Raw genomic sequence first — 27,544 nt, forward strand, 5'->3', positions numbered from 1 at the left:
TATTTTAAAGGTACTGCAACTAAAGGAATGCAATGGAATAATATAACGGAAGTGCAGCAGTTTTAGAAGATAAACTAGCAGGCGCTATAGGTAGAGCTTTAGCACATAATGTCTCTAGCATTATTTTTGTACTGGTCAAGTTCACAGTTCCTGCCGCAGGCTTTTCTTTTGCCATGACTTGGTGCATTCAGTAAATACATTGGTGTATATTGCTACATCTTTTACAAGAAAACAGCATTCAGATTTGTTCATTGATGCTCTATGTGTTAATAACTACAATAAAATCTTGCAAGCCTTCAAAACATATGTCAACTTAATCAGGTAGAAAAAGAAAAGAATATTTGTAAAAGACATCTAAGTGGAATAGTCATAATAACTAGCCAGAACTCAAACAATTAGCATGCTGTGCATTCTACGATTATCTGTATGAGTGCGTGTGTGTTTGTGAGTTGTCACATGTAACATTCTTCTCAGAAACAGATGAAATGCCCATTCTATGATTTACCTAAAATACACAAAAACACCCACCATCTACTAATGAGACTAAAAGCCTATGAGACTGGATCCTATGTAAAGCCTTGATGCATCAATTATACATTCAGAATGTATTTATAACAGAAGAGGGACACTTTACAGAGGCAGGGGTCATTGTCTGAATTGGTGAGGGTTGTTTCATAAATGTCATAAGAGCTATAAAGGACGTGTTCACTAACATGCCAAACAGAGAGGGACATCAAAAAAGCATGAGTGGATTTCCTATATTTATCAAAGTACTTGGAAATGTTTGGAAAACTATGGAAACTGAAACTTACTAAAATGTTAATGGTGTTGAAAATACTCTATAGTGAGAACAAAAATGCCTTTAATTGTGCTAAAGTTTTATTTATTTATTTAGTTATTTGTTTTAAGTTTATTCATGGTGCTTAAGATACAAGTCTCCTTTTTCAGAGGTGACCAAGTGCGCCCTGTAGAAATGTTGTAAATGTAAATGTAACACATTCCGTATCTTTTGTACATTTTTGTACGTTTCCCTGCTTGAACTGTAAGGCTTGCATATTTATTTATTCTAAATATACCTTTATACATCCTACTCTATAACATGAGATTGAATTCTCCGTTTATGCAGACTGTAAGACTGTGAATGTGATATATTACTCCTTCTGTGAATGCTGTCATGCCTTTTACATCAGCAAAACAAACCATTGTTTGAAGGACAGGATTTTAGAACATCTGAGAAGCGTCAGACATAACAAGGTGAGCAGTGCTCTAGCTACATGTCTCTGCCTTGGGACAACCACATACCTTTAAGTTTTTTGACTTAGAGGTAGTTCGGTTAGGTATTAGAGGTGGAGATTTGAGAAATAAAACTGAGGCTAGAGAACAAAGCTGGATCCTAGAGTTACAGTTTTATAGATCTCCTGGGTTAAATGAAATGCTTTCCCTTAAACCAGCTCTAAAGGCACGATCTTTAATTTGTTATTTATTATTATTTTTTATTTTGTTTTGTTTTTATTTATATATGAGGGTTAGAAATGTTTTTATAGGTATGTGATTTATTATTTTGTGCTTTGTATACCCTTATCTCTCTCTCTCTCTATATATATATATATATATATATATATGTGTGTGTGTGTGTGTGTGTGTGTGTGGTCTCATGATGATGTCATCAGTGTGTGACAAACTGGTTGAAAGACTCAGCAGAGAAGGATTCCTGTGAGTTACATTTACAGGTAATTGATTTTAATTAATTTCTTTAGATTATTGTAAAGATGATTATTACATTATTGATGGGAGGGGTTTTATAGCTTTATATTGCAGTTTTTGTAGTATTGTTAGTTGGTCTGATGAAGCATTGTTGTTTTGAATGTGAAAGCACTTACCTTCAATAAACTATTATTTGCTTATTACTACCTATTGGTGTTTGATAGTTTATACAACTTCTGCTGTGCGAGTCACTGTATTTCTTCTTTTATTACAAGGTATTCTGATTTATGGATTCCAGCAACATTAACTGATGCTTTCCTTTGGTTTTGTGTTTCTTTTAATATTCATCCCTTTACCCTGATCCTGGGAGACTTTAACTACCCAACCATAGATTGGAAAAACTGCTCATATGAGAAAACAAATGCCCAGAGATTTCTCAATTTTAGCAATGCAAATGCCTTGGAACAGCTAGACAATTCCTCCACAAGAGGTGATGATATCATCAACTTGGTATTAACCAACATGAGTAACCACTGCAGTACCCCTACAGTATCATCCTCCCTGGTAAGATCCAACCATAAAGTGGTCACTTTTTTTTTTTTTAAAACAAGTTTATTATTTTTAACATACAAAATAAATATCATAACAATTTTATACAAGTAATTAAAATAGAAGTGGTTATAACATTCAATAAAATAACCAAAGTATTTACAAAGTCATCCACTACAATCAAATCAATTAATTAAACTAAAATACCATGCTATTGTAGCTAAGATTTTTTAACAGATTTTGTAAAGTATCCCATATAATATAGTAAGATGTTTTTCTAGTAGTTCTTGATTTTATTGTCATCAATTCCATATGGCACACTACAGTCATAACATTTTTAAATTCATTAAACGAAGGAGGAGTATCTGAAATCCAATTTCTGGTTATTATTTTTCTAGCCACTGCTAGAATAGACCATAACAAGGGAAGCTTAACCTTTTTAACACTTTGAGGAACAGGAGTGTTGAATAATATAAGTGATTTAGAAATAATGAAATTAACTGTAAAAAGAGCCTGCAAAAAATCATTAATTGATTTCCAATATTCTTTCAATTTTATACAGTCATAAAACATATGTGCCCAATCAGCATTAATTTCAACATTACATCTTTTACATAGATTGTCTTTATTATTTATTTTATTCATCATCAAAGGTGTATAAAAGGATCTCTGTAAACATTTCCAAGTAAAAAGTCTCCAAATAATGGAAGAAGTAGTTTTATAAGCAGATTCCAATATATATTGTTTATCTTGTTGATTTGGTGATTCACCATTAATGAAAGTGAAATAATTCCAATAGGTATCTACACTATAATAAGTTTCTTCTCTGATAATTTTATGTATTTATGAAAGCTTACCTTTATCAGAAACTTTATGTTGTAAATTTAATATCAAGTAATCAATCAGTATTGGAATAGATTCTTTAACTGTTATGGACATTAAATCAATTTTATTAATAAGATGTTGTCTAAAGGTCTGAACTTCTAACCAACAAGTTTCTTTCAGATCAAATTCTTGTTTTAAGTAGTCTAAATTTTTAACTTTATTATCAGATAGCAACTGATACCAGTACTTTAGATCATTTTCTGTGACTAAAAGAGTTATTTCTGAAGTGGATGACAAAAGCATACCTTGTGTATACATTATAGGGAATATAATAAAATTCCATTCCTTATACTTAGGATGCATGAATATAAAATTACGATAACTAGTAATAATGTTTAATGGATAATTAACTATGTATTTTGGTGTAATAGGTGAAGTACAAAATTCTTTTAGTAACCATAACATGGAGTTATTTACAATCATATTTTTATGTGTTAAAGAAATTTTCATGAAGTGAATACTAATTAGTTCCCAGTAATCTTTCCATTTTGCAACATATGACTGATCTATTAACAAAGTAATAACTTTTATAATAGAAGAGATAGTATATAAGTTAAAGTCTGGAAAAGAAATGCCCCCTTCAGACCAGCTATTAGTATGTTTCTTTAATGCAATCCTAGGTCTATTAGTTGCCCATAAGAAATTTAGCATTAGTGTATTCAATTTCTTGATAATTATTTTTGTAGGTGGGAGTATTATTGATTGTATTAAGTATAATATCTTGGGAAATATTATCATTTTGATAATTGTAAGTCTCTCTTCCATAGTAAAAAATATATTATTCCAGCTATTGAAAAGATTTTGTATATTAAGAAGACAGGTACTATAATTATTATGTATAATAGATTTGATATCCTTAGTTAGTATTATACCTAAGTATGTTATCTGACCCGAATTGGGTATATATTTACTAAAATCACTAATAAGGACATTTTTTCGTGTATATATAGGTAATATTTTAGTTTTTTCTTCATTGAATATTAAACCAGAAATATTTTTAAAATTCATCATTTTATCAAATAGGGACTGCATAGAAGAATTAGATCCTGCTGATGTAATTAGAACATCATCTGCAAAAAGTTGAATTTTAGATGTTGTATTTTCATCTATATCAAATCCTTCTATATCAGTACTATTTCTGATCAGATTAGCCCAAGGCTCCATTATTAAAGTAAATAATAGTGGGGAGAGCGGACACCCTTGTTTTGTACCTTTAAAATGGGTATTTTTGTGAGACATATGTTCCAGTCTTAATGTAAGCCAGTGCTCCTTTATATAAATGTTCAATTAGATTTACAAATGCATCTGAAAAGTTTGTGCACTTCAGTAAGATAAACAAGTAGTCCCAACTTACTGAATCAAATGCTGAACTTATGTCGAGACTAATAAGTGTTAAATCTTTCTTTTTCCTATTTGCAAAATCAATTAATGTTAGAGTTCTCCTTATATTATCAAAAGTATTTCTATTTACAATGAAGCCTGTCTGATCTATATCTATAATGCCTGGGATGATTGCCTTCAATCTATCAGCAAAAATACTCATAAACATTTTATAATCAACATTAAGTAATGAAATAGGTCTGTATGAAGTGCATCTAGCTGGATCTTTATTGGGTTTTAAAATTGGCGAAATAAATGTGTATTGCCAAGATGGGGGAGTTATTAACTCATTTTGGGCCAAAATAAAAACCTTATGTATTAATGAGTATGTACTTTTAGAAAGAATTTTATATATTGCAGGTATAATACCATCATTACCTGGTACTTTGTTTGATTTAAGCTTGTTTATTTGTGTAACAACCTCTGTATATGAAATATTTTTATCCAATAGTTTAGTCTGTTTTTCATTAAGTTTTTTATTCATGTTTGTGGTTATAAATTTCTTTATTTTATCTTTAGGTTCCATGTTAATGTTATTATGATTCATTTTGTGAAAGTGATTTCTAAATTCATCTAATATTTCTGGTAGACTAGAAACATTCTTCTTTTTCCGTAGAGAGAAAATTTCTTTGATATGATTTTGCTTATTCAACCTTTTTTTTTATTTTTAAGTCTATGTAAGTATTTGGGACTTATTGAGTAAGACAAGAACTTGTATTTCTCTAAAGTTATTTTAACTTTATGAGTTAAAATTTCTTTGTATTTCTCATTTAGTTTGTTTATTTCTTCAATGACTTTTTTGTCCATAATATTTTCTTTATTATTATGCTTATAAGAGTCTAATTTACTTTGAATATCTAATAATTCCTTATCCCAAGATTTCCTTTTATTATTATACCATCTGATACTTTGTCCATATAGATATGATTTTAAAGCATCCCAAACATAAACAATGGAGATTTCAGGAGTATTATTTATGTCTAAAAAATGTTGCACTTCTGAAAGTATATAATCTTTATAGTCTTTTAGTTGAGTTAAGTATGCTGGTATCCTTTTGATCTGAACATTGTAAGTACTCTTTATCATGAACTCAAAGACAATTGAATTATGATCTGATATAGGACACGAATGATTTTAGAATTAATTCTGTTACCATCTGGTTAGAAATAAAGACTCTATCTATTTTTGAATACGTTTTATATCTGTTAGAAAAAAAGGTGTATGGTAATGATTTTGAGTCTATCTGATTATTAATATCATTCAAATGATATGAATTAACAAACTCTTTTAAATGTTTTGCATTAGATGTAATTTTCCTTTTTCCTATAGTAGTATCATTTTCATGTAGGATACAATTAAAGTCACCTGCTAAAATAATATCTCCTATAGAAAATGATATGATCTTATTAAGATGGTATTTCACTGTATTAATACCAATTCCTGGTATCCAATATACATCGATTAATGTATATGTCTTTCCATTAATTTGTATTGTAACCATACAAAACATTCCTTTATCATCTTCATAAGTCTTGATAGTTTTAGGTATGGGCATACTTTTATTCCATAAAATAGCCACTCCTCTTTTTTCTGAGTGTGCTCTGAACTAACTAATACTGTATATTTATTAGTGGCTAATTTATCAATATCCTTTTTCAAGAGATGTGTTTCTTGAAGGAATACTAAGTTGGCCTTATGTAAATTAATGTATCTCATTAAGCTTGCCCTTTTACATGGATTATTCAGTCCATTAATGTTTAAAGAAATTCCTTTAAAAGAAGTCATTTGGCATTATTTAAACATATAAAACTTATAATCAGAATAACGATTAACAAAATAAATAATGTTATACCTCCTCTTTTAGGTGTACCTTTAAATAAAGCTGTATTTATTGAAACTCTTATGGGATTTTGTATAAACTTCATTTTTGCTTGTAGTGACAATAAGTTTATAAAATGTATTGTGGATGTCAGAACTATATACAAACAATAGTAAACGGAAAAAAATAATATAAGGATAAAACCTTGCACCCAGCCTGGAGTTAAAAACTCCAACTTTGAGTAGCACATACCACTCAAGTTAACCCCCTACCCTAAGCAGCAGTACCTCAGCTGCCACCTTATCAATTTAATACTGGTTATTACTAACTAAAGTTAACCTTTTTCAATTAGATTATCTAGTAAGACAAAGCTAAACATTTGATAAATCAGCATCATATAAACAAATAGGAACATTTAGAAACAATTCATACTACTATGTACATCTATTTAGTATAATACATTTATAATCAAATAGCATTCAAATAAACTTGATATTGGGAATCGAGAAGAGAGAGAGAAAGAAAAGAAGAGAAAGAGAGAGAGAGAGATAGAAAAAAAAGGGGGCATATCTACATATTAATTTATTCAAAGTTTGTAAAAATAAGTTCTTATGTTCATTTAGAATCAACAACTTAGGCTGTTATGGTTCAGACATTACATAAATTAGGATATTCCTATTTTCTATCATAGAAATGCAGTTAACAGCTTCTAAAAGACTTTAAATTACTTGCATCAAAGCTTTTCTTCTCATACTTATTATTGCCAGATAAATAAAATATTTAGGTTCATAAATATGGTTACAAATCATACTGCATAGCTATGTAAATTCCCAGATATACTTAAATCATTGTGAAGAAAGCCATCTGTATTTTATAACTGAACAGCTGCTTTAAAATATGTCACATGACAACTTCTTCTAGGATAAAATCATAATGATATTTATGCTTGTCAGTTAGATAAGTCAAATGAAATGTAGTATTATATATGTTTAAATCACAAGTATTTACATACATTAATATGTTGCAGTCATGTAAACTTTCAAAAACATATGTATATATGTTTTACTTTCTATGCCTTCTAAAATATCACACTAGCTTACTATGACATACTGAATCATTTAAAATCATTATAACTTTCATATTTTATAAATTATAACATAAATAAGTAAGTAATTATAACTTTCATATTTTATAAATTATAACATAAATAAGTAAGTAATTGTAAAAAATAACTCACATTTAAATGTTATAGAGTTCATTGTTCATCGCAGAGTCGCATTTGCAGCAGTTCTACTTCCTGGTAGAGTGTTCTTCTTGAATCTGCGATGTGTCAGTGTGAATTCAGGGGTCAAAGGTCAAAATGACTGCATTCAGCTTCTCTGCGTGTATTCTGAGTGTTGAAGCTTTTAAAACAACTCAAGGACACTATTCACGAGGTAACCCACATCCCAAATTGTCTCCCTCAACATTCTGGCGGGAATTTTAATAAATGCAAGTGACTGACATTCATTTAGCAATACAAATGAAACTGAACAGAGTAAAACCTTCGCGAAGTATTTTACAAGTTATTACAGTCTCTATGACAGTGAAACTAAGCCCACAGTTATTAATATATAATACAACTAATTTTTTATGCCCCAATTCAATTTTTTATACAAATCTCATTTTATACAAGTATCAGTATTATCTAAATCATGTAAATGTACTTATATGAAAGAAAAAGAGAAAGAGAGAGAAGAAAAGAAAGAGAGTAAAAAATAAGAAGACAGTGTGAGAAGAAAGAGAAAAGATAAAAAAGGAAGCTATAAAAATTATCTACAGTGAAATATTACTTGCTGTTTATATTAATAAAGATAGATATGAAACATATTATTTACTACTATTTTAGTTCTAATTATTAGTAATTAAATCATGACAGATTATTTGTAAACATGTTTAAGCAATAGAATCATGAAAAAATAATTAGCAACAGTATTTAAACAGCATATATACTTTTTTTAAAAAAACTAATAAGTTATTATTCCACTTATCATATTTTCATCATACTTCTCTCTCTGCCCTCCCCCACCCCTTATTGAATGCATAGTCTAAAAAGAATAACATTATTTAAAACAAGAAGAGAGAAGAGAAGAAGAAGAAAAAAAATGTATCAAATTACTAACCTTGGGTCTCTTTATGACAAAGAGAGACAAGTTGATTGATAGCTTGTTATTTGTTCCTCGGATATTTTGACTAATTATGAAACAAAAACAGTTCTTTGTACACAGAAAATAACTTTGATTAAATCTTTTTTAGAATATTTGTGGCTTTCTGTAGATGAAGTAACTGTATTTGAAGAGATTAATATTGAAGAAAAAGAGAGAGGAAAAAAAAGAAAAAACATAGAATGTCATTTGTTTTTTAGTCTCTTTTTCTTCTCTGAAGTCTTCCACGAAGCCTCTGTTGCCAACCTCTTTAATGAAGGACTAGCCCATTCCATTTCCTCTATTTTATCCAAAATCTTATTTTTTTTTATATACAGCAATGCAGAGTCTAAGTCTTCAAAAATTCTAGGGCCATCAGGTAGAAAGATTTTTAGTTTGGCTGGAAACAGAAGGTAGGTTTTAAACTGTGCTTTCTTAAGCTCTCTTATTAATGGCAGGAAAACTTTTCTTTTAGTTATTACCAAGGAAGAATAGTCATTGTCAAAACGCACAGTTGCCTCATTAATTTTAACAGGTGCTCTAGCCCATGCTGATTTAAGTACCATCTCCTTGTCATAGGATGATAGAAATCTAACTATAACTGATCTAGGATACTTTTTGTTAGTGTTAACATTAGATATGGATCTATGGGCTCTCTCAATACCAAAAGAAAATGCTTCTGGTAAGTCTAAAGTTTTAGGAAGCCAAGTATTTAAAAAAGAAGTAATATTGTTACCTTCTATATTTTCTGGCAGTCCAAAAATCCTAATATTATTGTGCCTAGATCTATTTTCCAGGTCATCAAGTTTAGTTTGTAGATGTGTATTCTGCTTCAGCAAAAACTCAATGTTAATTTCTTCTTCCTGATTCTATTCTCCATGTCATTAACAGTCTCTTCTATGCCTGTAATCTGAGTCTTCTGTTGTTGCAAGTCCAGATGTAACAAATCTATTTGTTTTGTAGTTTTTTCTATGAAGTTATCAATTTTAGTATCCAGTTTGTCCATTTTGGTAGTAAGTTGCTGAATTGTAGATATCATAGACTGAAGTTCTTTCTTAATGCTGGAATCCAAAGAATTTGTCTTACTGGAACTCATTTCAAACAGAGGAGCTGACAGAAAAATTTCCAAAGTGATTTCTGACAGGAATATTATTGAAATTTTCTTTCTTTTTTAGATATTATTCAAGAAACTGATATTCCAAACGTATTTAGAAAGAAAATTATTTCATAAATTAATTTTTAAAGTAATTATATCCTGTCAGTGTTGTGAGATTGGTGGAGCTGAAGAAATCTGCTGCTATCCTGTGTTCATCCTTGGCCACGCCCCTCTAAAGTGGTCACTTTTGAAGTCACCATCTCCCCTGTCCCCCCTCTGTGGATGCATGGAATCAGGAATACCTGACAGGACAAAATCATCCTCTGCAAGGAAGAGTAAACCTGTATGGTGGACATCTGCAATAAATAAACTATATAACAAAAGAAAAAAAATGCTGTCCAGAACCAAGAAGGAGCAAGTGCCCCATTGGAAGCAATCTCTCCTTAGCCCGAACAAGCAAATAAGAGCACTAGTGAAATTCTCTAAAGCCAACTTTGAGTCCAAATTGGCCATTTCTACAAGAGACAATCATAAGGCCTTCTAAACACAGGCCCGCAATCTCAAAGGAAGCACCCAGATCTGTTCAGAACTGATGGTCAAGGCCACCACATACACACATGCTGTAGATATAGCCAACCTACTGGCTGACAGATTTAGTGAAAACTTCACCCCTCTATCCCCATCATCAGTAAATCAGGACATCCCCAGTACCTGCCCCCCTTCTCTTATCTCGAGGGAACAGGTCATCACTGCCCTCTCAAAGGCAAAAAATACAGCCTCCATGAGACTCGATAACATCCCAGGCTGTATCCTACATGAACTCAGGCATGAACTTGCAGCACCATTAGGCACCCTATTCAATCAAAGCCTGATTACCGGCTTTGTCCCAGCTGAGTGGAGTACAGCCACTGTCATCCCTTTACACAAAGGTGGAGCATCCACCAATCTAGGAAATTATATACCCATCAGCCTAACTAGCCTGATCTGCAAGGCCATGGAAAAGATTATCATGGACCTCATTAAATGGTACACTGGCAACCTCCAAACACTCGATCCCGCTGAGTTAGCCTTTGTCAAAGGGAGGTCATGTCTATTAAATCTGGGTGACTTCTTTGAGACAGTCACCAAAGCCATGAATGAGGAAAGACGGTTCACACCACCTACCTTGACCTGGCCAAAGCCTTTAACATTATTCCCCACTTGGGCATAATAGAGAAATTCTTTCAACTAGGCATCAATCCATATGTTACCAGATGGGTACAAACTGGCTCACTGATAGAACCCAACTAATCAAAATAGGAGACACCACCTCAAGCAGTAGACCCATAACAAGTGGCGTACCCCAGGGATCGGTCTTGGGGCCTCTGTTATTCGGGATATACTTCTCTGAGGTGCAGACCAAAACCAGTGTGCTATGGCTGACCAAGTTTGCAGATGACTGCAAGGTAAGTGTGATCATAAATTCCCCAAGTGATGTGGATGTCCTCCAAGATGGTCTCACCCAAACAAATCACTGGTGCCAGAAACATGACCTCAAGCTGAATGCGAAAAATGTATCATCATCATTCCCTTTGGGGAGAGTGAATTCCCCACATATCACATTAATAACAATGTCCTAATCACGTAATCAGTTGTGAGAGATTTGGGCACCCAGGTTGATAGCGACCTGACTTTTAACCACCATGCTGCTTCCATTGTATGGAAATCATTCTATGTGGCCCACCTCATAAGTAAGGGTATCATCCAGGGACAAGGAAGTCATAACATCCCTGTATTCTTTCCTTATGAGGCGAATTTTTGAGTACAATGCTCCCTTCGGCATGTACCTTACAAATCACATGCAGCAGCTGGGAGACCACAGAGGTTCCTTACTAGGAGAATCCCGGGCCTTAAACATCTACCCTAGACAGATAGGGTAAAAGCCCTGTCCCTCTACTCAGTTTCATACAGACTACTCAGAGATGAACTCTGTCTGGCATACAAAGCAATCTCAGACCCCGCCTTGATGGAATTGCTGCATACCTGCAAGTCAAGCTCTACTCGAGTAACTCACACGTGCAACCTCAACCTGGTCTGAGACATCAATAGGACATTTTGGTGGGAGTGGAACAGACTCCCTCTCCGCATCAAGCAAAGTACCTCATTATCTCTTTTTAAGCGCAATCTGGATAACTGGATGGGAAACAGAAAATACACCCCTGGGATTCCACCTGCATCCCTGCTGGACAGGGACTTTGGGTACTGACTTGCCTAAACATGGGCTAAACTCTTGGCTAGGCTTATTACGGCCTCAGGGTCAATAGCCTAGTAACTTCCTATGATCCTGTGATCCTATGATCCTACACACAGACCCAAGGCTCCATTATATTTACCCATACCAAAATTACTGTCACAATGAATGGATAAATGCCATTAAAATCTATTATTCCTTCTTTCTTCCTAAAGAAAAATAACTCATCAGAGTGATTCTCTGAATTGCTTAACCAAGTTAATTTGGAGCTGTGGCCATTTCTGCATGACAGCATATGGCTAATTAGAATTAGTAACTTCCTTGGACTACTGCATTATCATATGGCTTCCAGGGAGACGTTTCTCTGAGCTATGGTTTCTGCCAGAGAGAAACCACAGTGGTGGACCAGTCACTGAATTAAAAAGGCTTACCATAACGTGGAAACCTTCTGTCTTAAGGCTTCCACATTGTGAAAGCCTTTCTGAATCCCAAGATAAATTTGTTAAAAGTACTGCCTGCATTTAATTATCATTTTTATGATTGTTTTTAAAGGTCTGTGGTTTGAATGGTGGATAGTATAGAGTTTAGCTAGACTGTTATGTTCCCCAACTCCACGAAAAGTAAGAAATAAAAAAATAGAGAGTTCTAATTGTTACTTAGCCTTTGTTAACCTATTTTGTTTTTTTAAACACTTAGTGGATGCCAGTGACAGGACTAGTTCATTTTCGAGTGATGTATATGACGAAGGTGATATACAGCACATATTGGATATGGTTATAAAGATCTAAGTGACCTGGATGAGTGATCTGGAATAAATTAAGTGGAAGAGAGTTAGATTGGTATAAACATGGACTAGAGTCAATGCCACATTAAAAATTGTTAAGAATATGTGGTGACTGTATATGTTTTGCAAGGGCAGTTTGAAACTTAAAGGAGACAATTTTTGAGGTCAATGAGGCTATGCAGTAATGAGAATTACTATTTGCAGGATGGTTTAAATTTACACTTATTCACGTATCTGTAAAATTATGTGCAACTGGAGAGGTTGGGTGTGATGAGGTTTGTACAAGGACTTTCATAATCTGCTCTGATGTATGCCACGTTACTTACTTAATCATTTCCTTTGACTCTTTCAAAGATCACTGCAATTAAGAGTTCATCACATAAAGCAGACCAAGTAGGCCAGCCAAAAATTAAATGGTACTAACCATATTTTATGTAAGCAGGTTACAATTTTAACAGCATTTACACTCAGTAGTGAGTATTTTATTTTGAATATAACTTTTATTAGGCTCATAGTCCCTAGCTTAAATAACACTAATGATGATTAGTTTCTTCTACAAATACTGTGGTAGTGATCTACTAAATTGGCATCCATAATATGCAGGATGAGGAGAAATGTTACTTCAGCCTTTTCTTTGCATATCACTAATTACTCAACAGATACCAAACAAAAAACGTGAAGTCCAGAGGACTAAATAACCATTTTCAGGCATGAGGGTGCATTATAGGTAAGCCACTTATTTTAGCTGACTGGAAAATGTAATTTGTTTGCATATGTCTTCCCATGCCATGCTGCCCTGAATGAATCATGTGGGGGAAAGAAGCAGCAATAAATGCATTTTAAGCAAATATTAAATAATTTATAAGCTTGTTGATGTCTCATCTGCTATGCCCCATTACCTGCTTTATCCTATCAAGGGAAGGGCATATTAAACACATCTATTAAGGTCAGCATTTTGTAATTATGTTCTGTAATTTTCGCAGGTAACTTCTTTTCTTTGTTTTATTAAGCTCTCCCAGTCCCCATCAAAATTTTTATGCTAAGCTTTCTAAAGTTCAACCACCTAGATTTTTATGACTTTGTTCTAATATTTAGATTCATGGCTGACCTTTATCTCTGGACAGCTAGAATGCTTTGCAATCATGTGTATTGATATGAAGCAGAAAAGTTCATGAACTGTGGAATAAAGCAAAAACTCACACGAAGAAAAACATTTTTATAGATGTTGCTGTTCCTACCATTAGCTTTAATAATCCCAGAGTACTTGGTGAAAAGAAGACAGGAAAATCTGAAGTAATGATTTCAAAACCCTGAAAAGCTTTGTGCTAAGTGCTTTTGTCCTAAGATGCCAATATTATACAAAGGTAGAAACTTGACCATGCAAGCTTGGGAGAAGTGCTGCTGTACTTCAGGAGTGGTATATTTTGCAATTTGTCAAGATTGTCAAGGTTTTTATGTTGGAAAGATCGAATGCTTCTTGAAAAAGAGGATTTACCAATATTTGTACGATATGACTAAATACAATACCAAGAACACATTCTAAAAACATACCCTTGTTTGTAGGTGCATAGGTTCATAGGTAGGTACTAAGCTATCTGCCCAAAGGCATTTATAAGCCTAGCCAGAATGTGTTGGCTTTCGCTGCCCCCTTAGATTAGTTCCCTGTGCCTCTGTCCAGCAGAGCTACTGAAGTGATCCCCGGGGTAAACTTTCTGTTTCCCATCCACTCGTCAAGGTTTCTCTTGAAGAGTGTTAGCAAGGAGCTATGCATAATGTAGATTGGAATCTTGTTCCAGAGCATGGGAAGTCTCTGTGACAGGAATCTATCCCTCCAGCATGTCCTATTTATTGTTGTGGTGAGGTTTAGATCACTAGAGCGTAAAAACACAAAAGGGGATAGCATTTAAATTTGGGGTGATTGAAAGAGTTTTGAAGGACTCAAGGGGTAAATGATAGGAAAGCCATTTAGAGTATGGGGAGTTAGCATGGCCTTGAGGCTAAACATGGCAGTACATCCAGGCTTGAATGACAGCATATCAATTGATAGAGTTTTTAAGATTAGAAGTACAAAGTTATAGAATTATTATACTTTAGGAGTTTATTATAACATTTATTTACATTTCACAAAAATTCATTTTATTTAAATATATTTTTAGATATTTATAAACTTGATAAATTGTTGATAATATATTTAAACACACATATGGTATTAACATTTGAAAATGCCCTGTTGTAGACACAACTATCATACGTTATAGAAAAAAAATATTATTTGTGATGTGTGGAATGGTATCTGTCTAGTGGATTATCTGTGTCTGACTTGAAAAACATGGCAGAAGACCAGATTGTGTTTCTGTAGGAGGAAATGGAACAGTTTTCTTTATTTTTAGTTTTAACTATAGTTGATTAGGGATTCATGCCATAAGCAGACAGTGGACTTTTATGTGTGACACAGTCGCTGTATATGGTTTAATATAGTTTAATTTATTTCTTGAGCAGATACTGTCAAACTGAGCTTGTATCACCTGCACTGAGCAGTGTAATGATACTTAGGTACATAGAATAAGCCATAAAGATAAAAATTAGTCTGTATAGAGCTGGATGCAAAAAAACTGGTGGGCAGTGGAGATTTTGACAAGTAAAGATGGAGTAGTCATTGTGGTGTCTTAATAAGTGTAAAAGAAGGAAACAATTGCAATCATACCTCTCAACCTCTTAGAATAAGAAATATGGACAAAGCTGGAAATGGGGGGGGCAAAGGTTCCAAAATAGGGAACAAGTATTGCTCTTATAAACTTAGAAAAAATTGCTAGAATAATATTTGTGTTAATATACATTTTCTGAAGTATATGAATTCTGCAACTCAAATGTATGTCTTTATTTAGTGATTTCAGTTCTCAGTGATTTGTCAGAAAACCACACATTTTTTGAGGAACAGGCTGAAAATATGAGGTGAAAATCAGGACATTCTGCGAAAATCTGGAAAGTTGAGAGGTATGATTGCAACAATGATTATGCACACTGGTAAAATGAACCTGGATGGCACTGATTTCTACAAAGTAGACTATGACATGGTACAATATCTGAACATAATGAAATGCACATTCAGTGGACAGAGTAAGTTCCTCCTGGTAATTAAGTACAGTAGAATAATGAAAAATAAATCATTAATTTTGCATTGTCCCTTCCTCACTAATGATCTGCAGAATCCAATTTTGATTTTGGCAAAAAACAGCCCAAAACTGCATTTTCTGGGCATGCAAAAGTCACAACATGAGAGATGGGCATGTAAGTCTCCATTTTCAACACATCCATCAAAAGGTACAGTTTGCAGTGGCTGAAACTAGGTAGTAATATCATGTTTTCCAGGAAAAATTGTGATGACTGGGTAACACTATTTCTTCTTTTTTGCTAACACCACTGACTCTGAAGACTTGAATCCACTTAAGATACTTTTCTTAGAAGGATGAAATGAAGTATTTGATGTGGTTTTCAAACATTTTGAAAAATGAGCACCAAAGAAAAAAAAATGAAATCCTGAAAATAGAAAGTCAAACTTGCAAAATATATGCAAAAGCAACAAGATACAAAGCTGGTTTCTCCCTTATCAGTTGGTTTATTTAAAACAGCAAAACACTTCTCCCCGATCAGGCAGTTTATTTAAAACAGTAAAAAGCAATAGATAAGTACTTTTTAAACAATTCATTCATGACAATTGAAATAAATTAACTAGGACACCCAAAGCCAAGACAGTAACAACTATAGGTGGAATTCATAGTTACTACATGAACACATTAAGGTGATTGGCACTGTTTGCGGGTGAGCACAGCCAAGGTCTTATTCCTAGAGACCATTTATAGTAATGGGTGACAGTCACAAATAAACATATGCAAATGAAGTAGTAATGATATGGTAATGAGAAATGATGCAAACCATTTTATGGTAATAAGTCCTCCTCCCGCCTACTTGCAATTCAGTCATATTTTGATGCATTTCAGTGCAGTGTGCAAATTTGTTATAAAAGACAAACTCCTGCCTTTTCTATTTAGTTTGCAATCGGTGAAGATGTTCTCTCTTGCTGCTAGCATTACTGTTTCCCAGTGTGAGCTGCTTGTCTTGGCTGAACAAAAACTGCAGGCAGCCAGCTTCACTAGATGGCCAAGAAGGCAAAGATATGGACTGAGAATAAAGATATGGACTGAGAATAACTCATTATAATTCTGATAATCCGGAAAGTCTTGATCAGAGTGGACAGGAATATTATAAGGGTCTTAATGAGCATGTATAGTCCCTACATGGGTACTGGGGGGATCCATGGACTTCCAATCCCTGTGGATACTAAGGTATGTCTAGCCCTCACTATACTTGTCATGGGGACCTTCCAGGTACATACTGGGGACACACTGAGTATTTCTCAGGCTTCTGTGTTGAGGATACTTCAACAGTTTCTGTATGTACTCTTGGCACATGTGCATCAGTGCATCTGTTTCCTGGTGTCACCTCAAGACTGAGCCCAGACTGTGCGTACCTTTTCTGGGTGTCACATTTCCCTGAGGAGTCCTGTGTGATTCATTGCAACCAAGTTGCAATTAGGGTGCCATTTAGTCCACAGGCGGTAGCAGTGCTTCATTAGGAAGGGATACCATTCCATAAACTGCCAGGTAGTGTGTGTGTGTGTGTGTGTGTGTGTGTGTGTGTGTGTGTGTGTGTGTGTGTGTGTGTGTGTGTGTGTGTGTGTGAGTGTGTCAGTGTGTCAGTGTGTGTGTGTCGCACGGGGATGCATCACAAATGTGTCTGTCCAGCATCCTGGCAGTGCACACAGTTCCCATATCTGGCACACTGGCTTACTCTACACATCTCCTTACATGATAGGATGCCCAAAGGTCATCTTTTTGATAAGTGAATTTTTTTCTCTAATCATTTTATTATTAGTCAAAGTAAAATGTTTCACTTAATACTATACAACCTTTCCTTTGTTTTGTCTCTCCTCCATTTCTCTTTTTTTGTTCTATTTTTCAAATGATGCAGGATATCCACTGGATGACATTAGTGAGAAACTGAATGGAGCTATGGAAGATAATTTAACACAACCTTGTCCCCAAACTCGTATTTTCATGGAGAGAGTAGTCAACATGTTGAAAAGGCCTTTCATCCACCTGAATAAGTCTGATGGTGCCCTTTACTATGACCCAACCACTGCCTGCAGGATACTTAATGTGTGTTGCATTCTGCACATGATCATGTGCCAGTCTGGTGGTAAATTGACCTATGATATCACTGCAGCTCCTGGTGCAGGTCCTACTATGAATAATGATGGCCAGCTAGAAGCAGCAGTAATTGATCACATGGGGCAGGCTTGTGTACTGCATAAAAGAATTGGCATCTAGACAAACATTTATGGACCATGCCATTCAGGTTAGTGTTTCCTTTTTTATAAGAAACACACAGGGGATAATTGATGCATGCAGTGCTTTGAATGGGCTGTGCTGTGTGGTACATGGTCTGCTGTCACTGTTCATCAGACATTCCCTCTTATATTTAAACATTTATTTTATTTCATTGCAGGTAGTCATATTATTGTTTATAAAAGTTACAGATGAATGTCCAGTGATAACAATGCACCAATGTCACACATTATTATATGAGAAATATTTGCATTTTAACTGTTTTGCAGAATAAATTTTCCTTTGGGACTGAAATTAATATTGTAAGTACTGAATCTGCTGAAATTGTAAATTTAATAAAAAAAATATTTCAGTAGTTGTCTCCCTGGAATTTGCTATATTGTAAATTTATAGCCTCTAAACTTGCATTTATCATGAGTTTATACCTTGAACTGGTATGGAAATGTGTCACATAATTTTCTTTATTTTGCAGTGTTTCCTCAGTTTTAGCTATGACATATTAGAAATGATTTACTCTTCTCTCTTAAGGTACTGCACACCAGATTAATTCATTCTGTTATACACATCTAGTTGTGGCCTCAGAAATAGAAATAATCTTTTGTGCAGTTCTGAGTGAAGTGGAAACAGTCTAGTGTAGATGGCCAGAAACACATGTAATCTTTATTTTATTTTAAAGTGTGTGCTGTTCTCTTAATAGTGTGTATTATTTGTTTTATGTTCTGTGTAATTTGGTGGTGCTGTGGTAGCGTTGTCACCTCACAGTAAGACGCTGACCGGTTCTACTCCCAGCTAGAGCGTCTTCTGCATGGAGACATGCATGAATGGGCGTACCATCGTTGAAGGTTGTGCTAATGCAACTCAGCATGTAAAAATCAACTGCCAATCATTAGCAGACTGGAGTTCCGCTGTGGCAACCCTAACCGGGAAAAGCCGAAAGACACAACAACAACCATTGCTGAATTGAAACTCTTGATAACGCATTGACTCTTAATGGCATTAAAGATTGCAATTTGCAGTATGTCCTCCACCCTTATTTCTTGATTGTTTTCTTTAATTTTAAGCATTACCATTATTGAAATGATGTACATATACATGCAATGTCTCTTATTACTGAAGTGATTACATTGTGCACACACATATCCTGCAATGTTTTTTTCTTTTCATACATTGCATTTGATGATAAACATTGAGATTGGTATATTGAAAGGATGGCAGTCATATGTTATGTTTCACATTGTAAGTACCTGAAATGTCTAGCTTCAGTCACAGTAAATCAATATCAAGTGTCTCCTAAAGACAATGTAGGTGAAGGTGAATATGTTTTTGAGGAGGGGCTGTCATATGAACTGGATGGTGACTTGCTGTGATGATATGACCTACATGATGCAGATGATCCTACAAAAAGTGATCTCATAGTGCTATGGGACCAAGATCTCAACCACACGTAGTACATGAGGGTTGAATTTTGACCACCATGCATCTTGTGCATTTTATAGTGCCCTTTCTTATCACCATTATATTCACAATGAATATTTGCTTTACTTTTCTCTTCTCTCATTTTCCACTTCTTAGTGAACAATATTTTGTCTTGCATAGTGCTTTTCCCTTGTTCATTTTTTGCAGTCATGCATTTGCTATTTCACTCATTCTATATATATTCTTAGCTTGTGAAATGGTTAGGTTTGCTGCTCCTAAGAGCATAACCATTGTTTATCATTTCTTATACTGTGGACTGCTCTATTTCCTTCAAAAAATTCACAGTCCTGACTCAGTTGTTTAGCCAGGTAACATAAGCATCTTCAGTCTCTTTGGAATATTTTGCCACTGTAATGAATGAATGTTTAATAATGGGCATGCTCTTTCTAGGCTCACAGTCGTTCTAGAACATCTGTCTAATTGTTGTCATTTTTTTCTTTGCTTGAAAAGTAAAAGTTTAAATTCCTTCAAAGCACAAATCCCTTTCTCTTGAGATATCTCCTGTTTCACTCAAAGTTTTCATCACAATCTCCACATATAATCTCAGGGATATCTACCAATCTCAACCACTGCTACTATCTCCAAAAACTAAATATCATTGCACTGAGCATGCGTTCTCCATCCTAGCACCTAAATTATGGGATTCCATTTCTCTCTCTCAATCAGAGATTTTCTAAAGTATTTGGACTTCAAACAACAGCTCAAGGAACACCTATTCGCACAAGCAAAGCACAGCTGCAGTCGCGCAAGTCATGTTACATGAACCCTGCAGCTGTCACGCACCCTTTTATCCCTATTGTATCCTTTTTTTTATCTCATATTGTCATTCCCTCACTTTCTACCTCTCATTCATCCTACTTTTCTTCTCTTTGCATCTCTCTCACACTTCTCCTTTCTACTCATCCCCCCTTTGCATGCTTTTCTCACCATTTCATTATCTTCACCCCATGGTATCCTTTCCTAAACTATCCTCCCTTGCCTTTTCTAATGTCTTCACACCCCTCCATATGATGATATGCTGCTATTCCTGTTACATAAGCCATCTCAGTCATTATGGCCACATCTTATCCACAAAGCTCTGATAAGCATAATTCCATTTTCCATCCATGTTCTAACATTGTAAACTGCTTCTTAAAGTAAATGTTGTAGCATATTCTTGCATCTGCTATGTATATGTTTTTAGCATGTCCTTGTATATGTAAATATTTTTTTTAATTTCTTATATGTGATCCTATTCACCCAGCATGCAAAAATATTACACATTGTTCTTATGATTTAGCAAAAATGTGGACAGAACCATGTCCAGCTATTCACCACTAACTTTGTGCGTGCAATGAGTCCCGATTCTCATTAAAACAGAATGAATCCAGGCAAAACTACATGTACATCAAGACATTAAAATTCCTTTTCAAAGCTACTTTGTGGAGTGTGGGATGAATGAGTTGAAGTACATTGCGGGCAGCATGAGCAACAGCCATGCTCATCAGCAATGCACACACCTCAGTGGTGTGAGCAACAGCCATGCTCATCAGCAATGCACACACCTCAGTGGTGCAATGCACTCACACACAACATTAGCAAGAAGTAAAAGAAGTCATGTGACACTTGTATGCTGATATATTTTTTGAACAAACTAATGGTTCAAAATGACAAGAGAGGAAAGTGGAAGCAAGCAGGTGGTAGAACATAAGGTAAAGAGTTATGGAATGAGCGGGATGGAGGTGGGCTAAGAGTTCTTTTGGGGGGTGTTAGGTATAGAGAAGGTAAATTGGAGAAGCTAGCTAGGGAAGTAGGATGAAGGTAATTGGTTAGGAGAAGTAGTAGGTGCACACAAACAAACACAGAGGATAGGCAGTACTGGCGGAGGAGGTAATGACGCATCCAGGGATATGGAAGACAATGGGAAAGAAGGTATCGGACACACACACATAGAGGAAAGAAAATGGGTGATGGGGAGGACTAGACGACCAACAGGGGCAAGCATAGATGGAAAAAGGAGGACAAAGTGCAGGACTGAGGATAGGATGGGATGTGCAGCTGAACTGTCTGCCAGCTGAAACACAGTGGGAGATTACTCCCAGCCATATGCTCCCTCATCACTGTCCCCTTGTTCTGTTGTTAATGCCAGTACAGGGCAGGGGCACAACTCCATAAGCCACTGGAGGAGGGACTCAAGACAGCTGATTTTTGGCATCCATCCATACACTCATTAATAATGTCGAACACATGTCTTTCTGCTACTCCTGCCAGGTGACATTTGTTTTATCTCCTCTGTCACTGCATGCTGCAGGTGTTATGTCAGCACCTTCCTGAGAATGGCCAGTGACAGTGGCTACTGGTGGCACTGCTGATGGGGGTGGAGGTGACAGCAGCTACTGGGGACACCATTGGCTGTGATATTGGTGGCGATTGTGTAGCAGCTGCAGGTGATGGAATGACACTTCTGGATGGTGGCAGAGGTGCTGATCTGGATGCTGCTTCTACACATAAATGTAAAAAAAATGGAGGGGAAGCAAAATAAAAACAACTGTGAGGAAATAGCTGTTATTGTTATTATTATTATCAAAGTAGGTCTAACTAAATTTATCTTGCAATTATGACAGGTTTTAATGAGTACAACTTTATTTTCATGTATGTCTGGTGATAAATCTCAGCTAAAATAATACACTGGATACTATATATAAAGATCCTGGGATATATACTGAAAACAGACCAGTAGCCTGGAAGCAAATTTTAAATAACTTAAAAAAATGCATTTCTTGTGCTTTCTCAGTATATACATTGTCAAAGTTATGATAGTGACTGAGAAAGAGAACAAATGAAAAAAAAAGTCAAGAATTTGATTTTGAATTGTTGACATTTTTTTGAACATACCACCACATCCAGTGGCATACAACACATGTTTTGCAGTGGGGAAGCCTTCCTGCAGCCCCCCCATGTTGGGAGCGATCCCCACTATAGTGCGATCTTTATCCAACATGCCAAACTCACAACAGCAAATGCACACTACCATTCGCTGTTGTGCATTCAGCATTTTTTTTCGCACATACAAATCTGTGCAGACTTACTTTTGAATATCCGTTGTCACACACTGCAGCTGCGACATTGTGATGGTAAACCTATATTTATATATATATATATATATATATATATATATATATATATATATATATATATATATAATATACACACACACACACACATATATATATATATATATATATATATATATATATATATATATATATATATATATATATATAAATATATATATATATATATATATATATATATATATATATACTGCAAATAGACCAGTATATATATATATATATATATATATATATATATGTATATCTTCCTCAGATGGCCCTATATCTGGTCACTTCATTGTAGTTCTAGAATTCCTGTATGCAGTCTGCAGTACTGGCCAAAGAAGAAATTAAGCCTTTTTAATATCCATTCTCTTTCTAGAGTCAGTTAACTATGATAGGCAACATAGACTATTAATATAATTTAATTTTATTTTAAACTTTATTTGTGATTATGTATAACGGCTGACTTTGGACAGATTTAATTCACATTAAATGACCATCATATCAACAAAGCAAAGCTGAAATATTAAAAGGTAATACTGAAGATAAAGAAGGATACTCTACTCAGATTGCTGTTTACAAATCTAAGGATCCTAGCATACGATGGGTATGAAATGTCAAAAGTGTAGAAGAATGCTTTGCATGGTGCCCGGTAACTACTTTAGCAATGCTAAATAATTACTTCTTCTTCTTTCGGCTTTTCCCAATTAGAGGTCGCCACAGCGGAACAATAGCCTCCAGAACGATTGGCAGCTGAGTTTTATGTTGTTGAGTTGCCAGCCTGGTGCCCAACCATCTAAAAGTGTTTATTTTGTGAAAGTTACCAAAAGAAATTAGCTTTGAATAGTGAAAAAATGAAAAAGAGTATATATCATACGGTTCTGACTTGAAAATGCTGAATAGAATGTTGGTGCAGAAAATGTAGTTTTGTCACTAAGATGTAATACTAGGTGTTACTAAACCAAGAGATAGCAGCTGTCTTAGGTTTGATTCCTGTAGCTTCCATTTGCATTTTGTGTGACTCTGAGCAGCTTATTTAACCAGTCATTATTCTCTGATCACCTCTGAAAAGGAATTGTGCATCCAGCGGGCTTATCTAGTTAACAAATGGTTTGTTGTTATTAGTATTAAATCAAAAGGTATTCAAAACTGTATAGTATCAGGGTATTTATTTTGACAGAATGGATTATGATTTCTAAAAAATTGCCAAGTTGAACTCTTTATTACTTAGAAGACACTGCATAAAGTTTAAAAGCACTAAGTTGAAAAGACCAAGAAAATAAGAACTCGAGAAGTAACCCATAAATGCATTATGTTACCTAACTGTGAGATGCCAGATCACATTCTTGAAGTGTTCCAGAATCAAAACAGAGATTCTTTCTACTAAAATCAACAGAGCTAAAAAAATATCCAGCTTAGTATACTGAAACCACTCTACTATGCATGAAAGGAATTAAAGAATAATCCTTGGTTGAAGGTTGTGGCCCTTATTGAATCGTCATCTTAATCTACTTAACCATTTTAAATTGTTATTAAGATTTCTTATATTTGTCTTGTTTTATTTATTAATTCTTTGGTCTCAGGCTTAATGTACATATTGTAAATAGTTATAATTTAATTCTTTCTTTAAAACATGATTTATTTTATTTACATATATTACATTTCAAACTCTGTCATATTTGTAACCATTCTTAAAATTTTAATAAAACATAAAAAAAAAGATAACCTCTGTTTCCTATCAATGTTGAATACTACATGTAAAGCAAATCAAAGAATTGTAGGAATCTTCCTTAACAGAAATGTAGCCATATCTGAGACCGTTTCCTAAGGTAGCCCATAAAGCTTAACATTGTTGTATCAGAATATGTTGTCTAGATTATGTATTTTGTTTTACACAACATGGTGTGTATTTTGTGTAAAACATAATCTTCATTCCTAAATCTAAGTGTCTCCTCTCTATGTCAATAATAGGGGTCACAATGACAGCTAGATTTTTGATGTTTTTCAAAACTTACTCAAGTACCCTGTGTTAAGTTTGCACTGTTAAACATTTTAGTTCTGTAGAAAATAATTAGATGGCTTGTAGCATTTCTTAAGAGTCCTGAATAACAGATAGCTTGTGATGGAAGAGATGAGTCAACTTGGATGTCTGAGGAATCATTTGAGCCATATCTTTTACAGTTTAGTTTCTTACTTTTCAGAACCAAAGGTGTCAGATGTTCTGCTTTATTACTGGGATAGTGCACATAAGTATATATTCACTGGCTTTGATCAGCAGTTATGGAAAAATACTTAAAAGTGAGGTACAGCTATTAAGTGCCTCACACATCACAGTGGAGTGTTATGGTTGCCTGAGGTCATGGCTGTAGATCAGTTATAGTTTTAAATGTGGCAATTTCTGTACTGTTGTTACAAAAGCCTACCTGTAATATTACTTCTTCATTTAAGAAGACATTTCATGCTTTGCTTGATATGTATGCGAGGTCAGTGTAGTCACGGGGCATTTTTACAAATATGGCATGGCATATTGAGACAGCATTGTTTTACATAGGAAAGTAGAAGAATTTCATTGTGGTATTCAGTGATAAATAATCTATGATCATTATTTATTTCCATTGGACAGAAGAATAAAAAGAAACTTGAGCAGTAATAACCCACAGGAACTAAAATAATGTGCAGAAAAATGCAACTCCTTAGACAGGGATTGATCTAGTACATTGTGAAAGTCAACAGAATATGCACTTTTAACCTTATGTGAATATTGTCTAGTACAGTTAAGAAAAATAATTTCAGGAAGTATAACATTTTTAACATATGTTACTTAAGTAGTTTTTGAGTTAATCTGAAAAAAATAAATTATTGTAATTTGACAAGCTTTAGAAAAAAGTGTATATCAAGAAAAATCTGCTATGGTCTCTTCAATGAGCTATCAGGCACTCTAGCTGCACTGCCTAGCTCAAGAAAGTAGTTAGCCCTTTGCTGTATATATAAGCAGTATAGCAAAACCACTGTATTATTCATATCCATGTACATACACAAAGTGTAGTAACTCCACCTTTCTCTGATGGTGACAGATGAATTTTAGGGCAAGTCCATGGTATCCCTTACTTAGTTATATGGGTCTTGATACACTATAAGAGACCACAAATGGTATTGTGGAATCAATTGGGTAATCAGTGCTTTGACATATTATCAATTTACTAATGTTACCAGACAACAACCTGAAGTTTGAAGTATAAACAGCCAGCAGATGTGACTAGGCAACATATTTATGCTTTAATGGCACCCTGTTGGAAGTTTGAGTCTCAACAGTAGCAGTCCTGAAATGACAAAAAAATTAAATGCAATTCTACAGCTAAACTAGTAAAGTGAAAAACTCACTGCTACACATTAAAAGCATGCCATGCACCTCCAATATGGGGGTTTCCTGCAACAATAATTTCTATCAAATATCTCTTTTGATATGTGGCAATGTTATCTATAACACCTTTAAAATGCTAGCTGCAATTGTGTGTAATAACTTTTCCTGCCAGACTTTACCCTCTGTTGTTTGTGTGCTGCCCTTTGTTTTGAATGGAAAGATAAGAAGCCAGGTATTATATACCAGGACATGATCTACAGATGTAAAGCACTATCAAATGTTCAACTATAAAATATATACTATGATTGTTAACACTGATCCTGCCCTGTTGAATGACAGCAGGGGAACAATGAATATAAAATTACAAATTTATTTCCCTAATACTTCATGTTGTGCTGATTTTATATGATTTTCCTAAACCTGCTACTGTAGAAAATTGCTATGAGGTCCTCCAATTAGACATAAATAATATTGTATCTACCATGTCTTTTTTTTTTAGCTATAACTCAGCTGCTAATAGAAATGGGCTTTTAAATTTAGACTATCCTCACTTACTGTAGCCATAACAAATGTAATTAATTTTAGTATAGACTGAAAAAGTGGAAAACCTGAATTAAATATTAAGACATTTCTGCTGCTGAGCAATGTATAAAGATGGATTATAAAATAGCTTACTTGAAAAGTGCTTACTTAATACTTAATTCTTTGTTGCTTCTGTGCTTTTAAAAGTACTTAGCTGTTCTGTGAAAAAAATAAAGACCAGCATGATTCCCAGATTAGATGCATAAAACTGAATCAAGCATAAACTTTTCTTAGATAAAGTTTTATTACAGCATAATTTGAATTAATTTTGGAAAGATGTATTATTATCTCTGACTTGTTTATGACTGTGAGCCATCCTTTGTCTAAAATATTCTCCTCTTCAAATAGATCTTTGGACTGCTGGCCTGTAACACTAGTACATTGGAGCATCACCCATTAAAAAGTCATCATAGAAATCTATAAACATTTCATTCCTTAGCATTATTTTCCATTCAGCAAAACATGCAAGTTCTTACCTAGGAACATGTCTGTGAGGATATTAATGGCTTTCTTGGGTGACATATAATTTCTGATACTGGATGTCCTCTCTGTGGGCTAAGTCAGTTCTCAGTATATCTAAATTGTTATTGACTGTCCTAGTTAGGCTCCTTGTAATAGCTACCGCTAATATAAATGTGTACCTTGATATTAATCTGTTTTATCCCTATGAATTAAAAAACTGCTGGTATTAATTTTTTGCATTATGGGTACATGACAACACTCTAGCATCTTGTGTTTTCTTCTTTGGGAAAAGCGGTAGGAAATTTGTAGTTTGGTTGGGAGGATGTGGTCTAAGCTCTATGAGGTCTATATTCAGAATAAACCTATCAGAAGAAATGTGTACCACATGACATACAGCCTCATCTAATTAGCTCATTGGTAGTTAAAGATATATATCCCATACATAATAAAAGTCCTGGTTCCATGTTCCTTATTCACAATATTTTTTTAAGAAAAGCAATCGTTGGTTCATATAAAAATAACATTTTATTTAT

This window comes from Protopterus annectens, chromosome 3.part0 (genome assembly GCF_019279795.1).
Source record: "Protopterus annectens isolate FY-2018-M chromosome 3.part0, PAN1.0, whole genome shotgun sequence".
Taxonomy (NCBI): Eukaryota; Metazoa; Chordata; order Ceratodontiformes; family Protopteridae; genus Protopterus; species Protopterus annectens.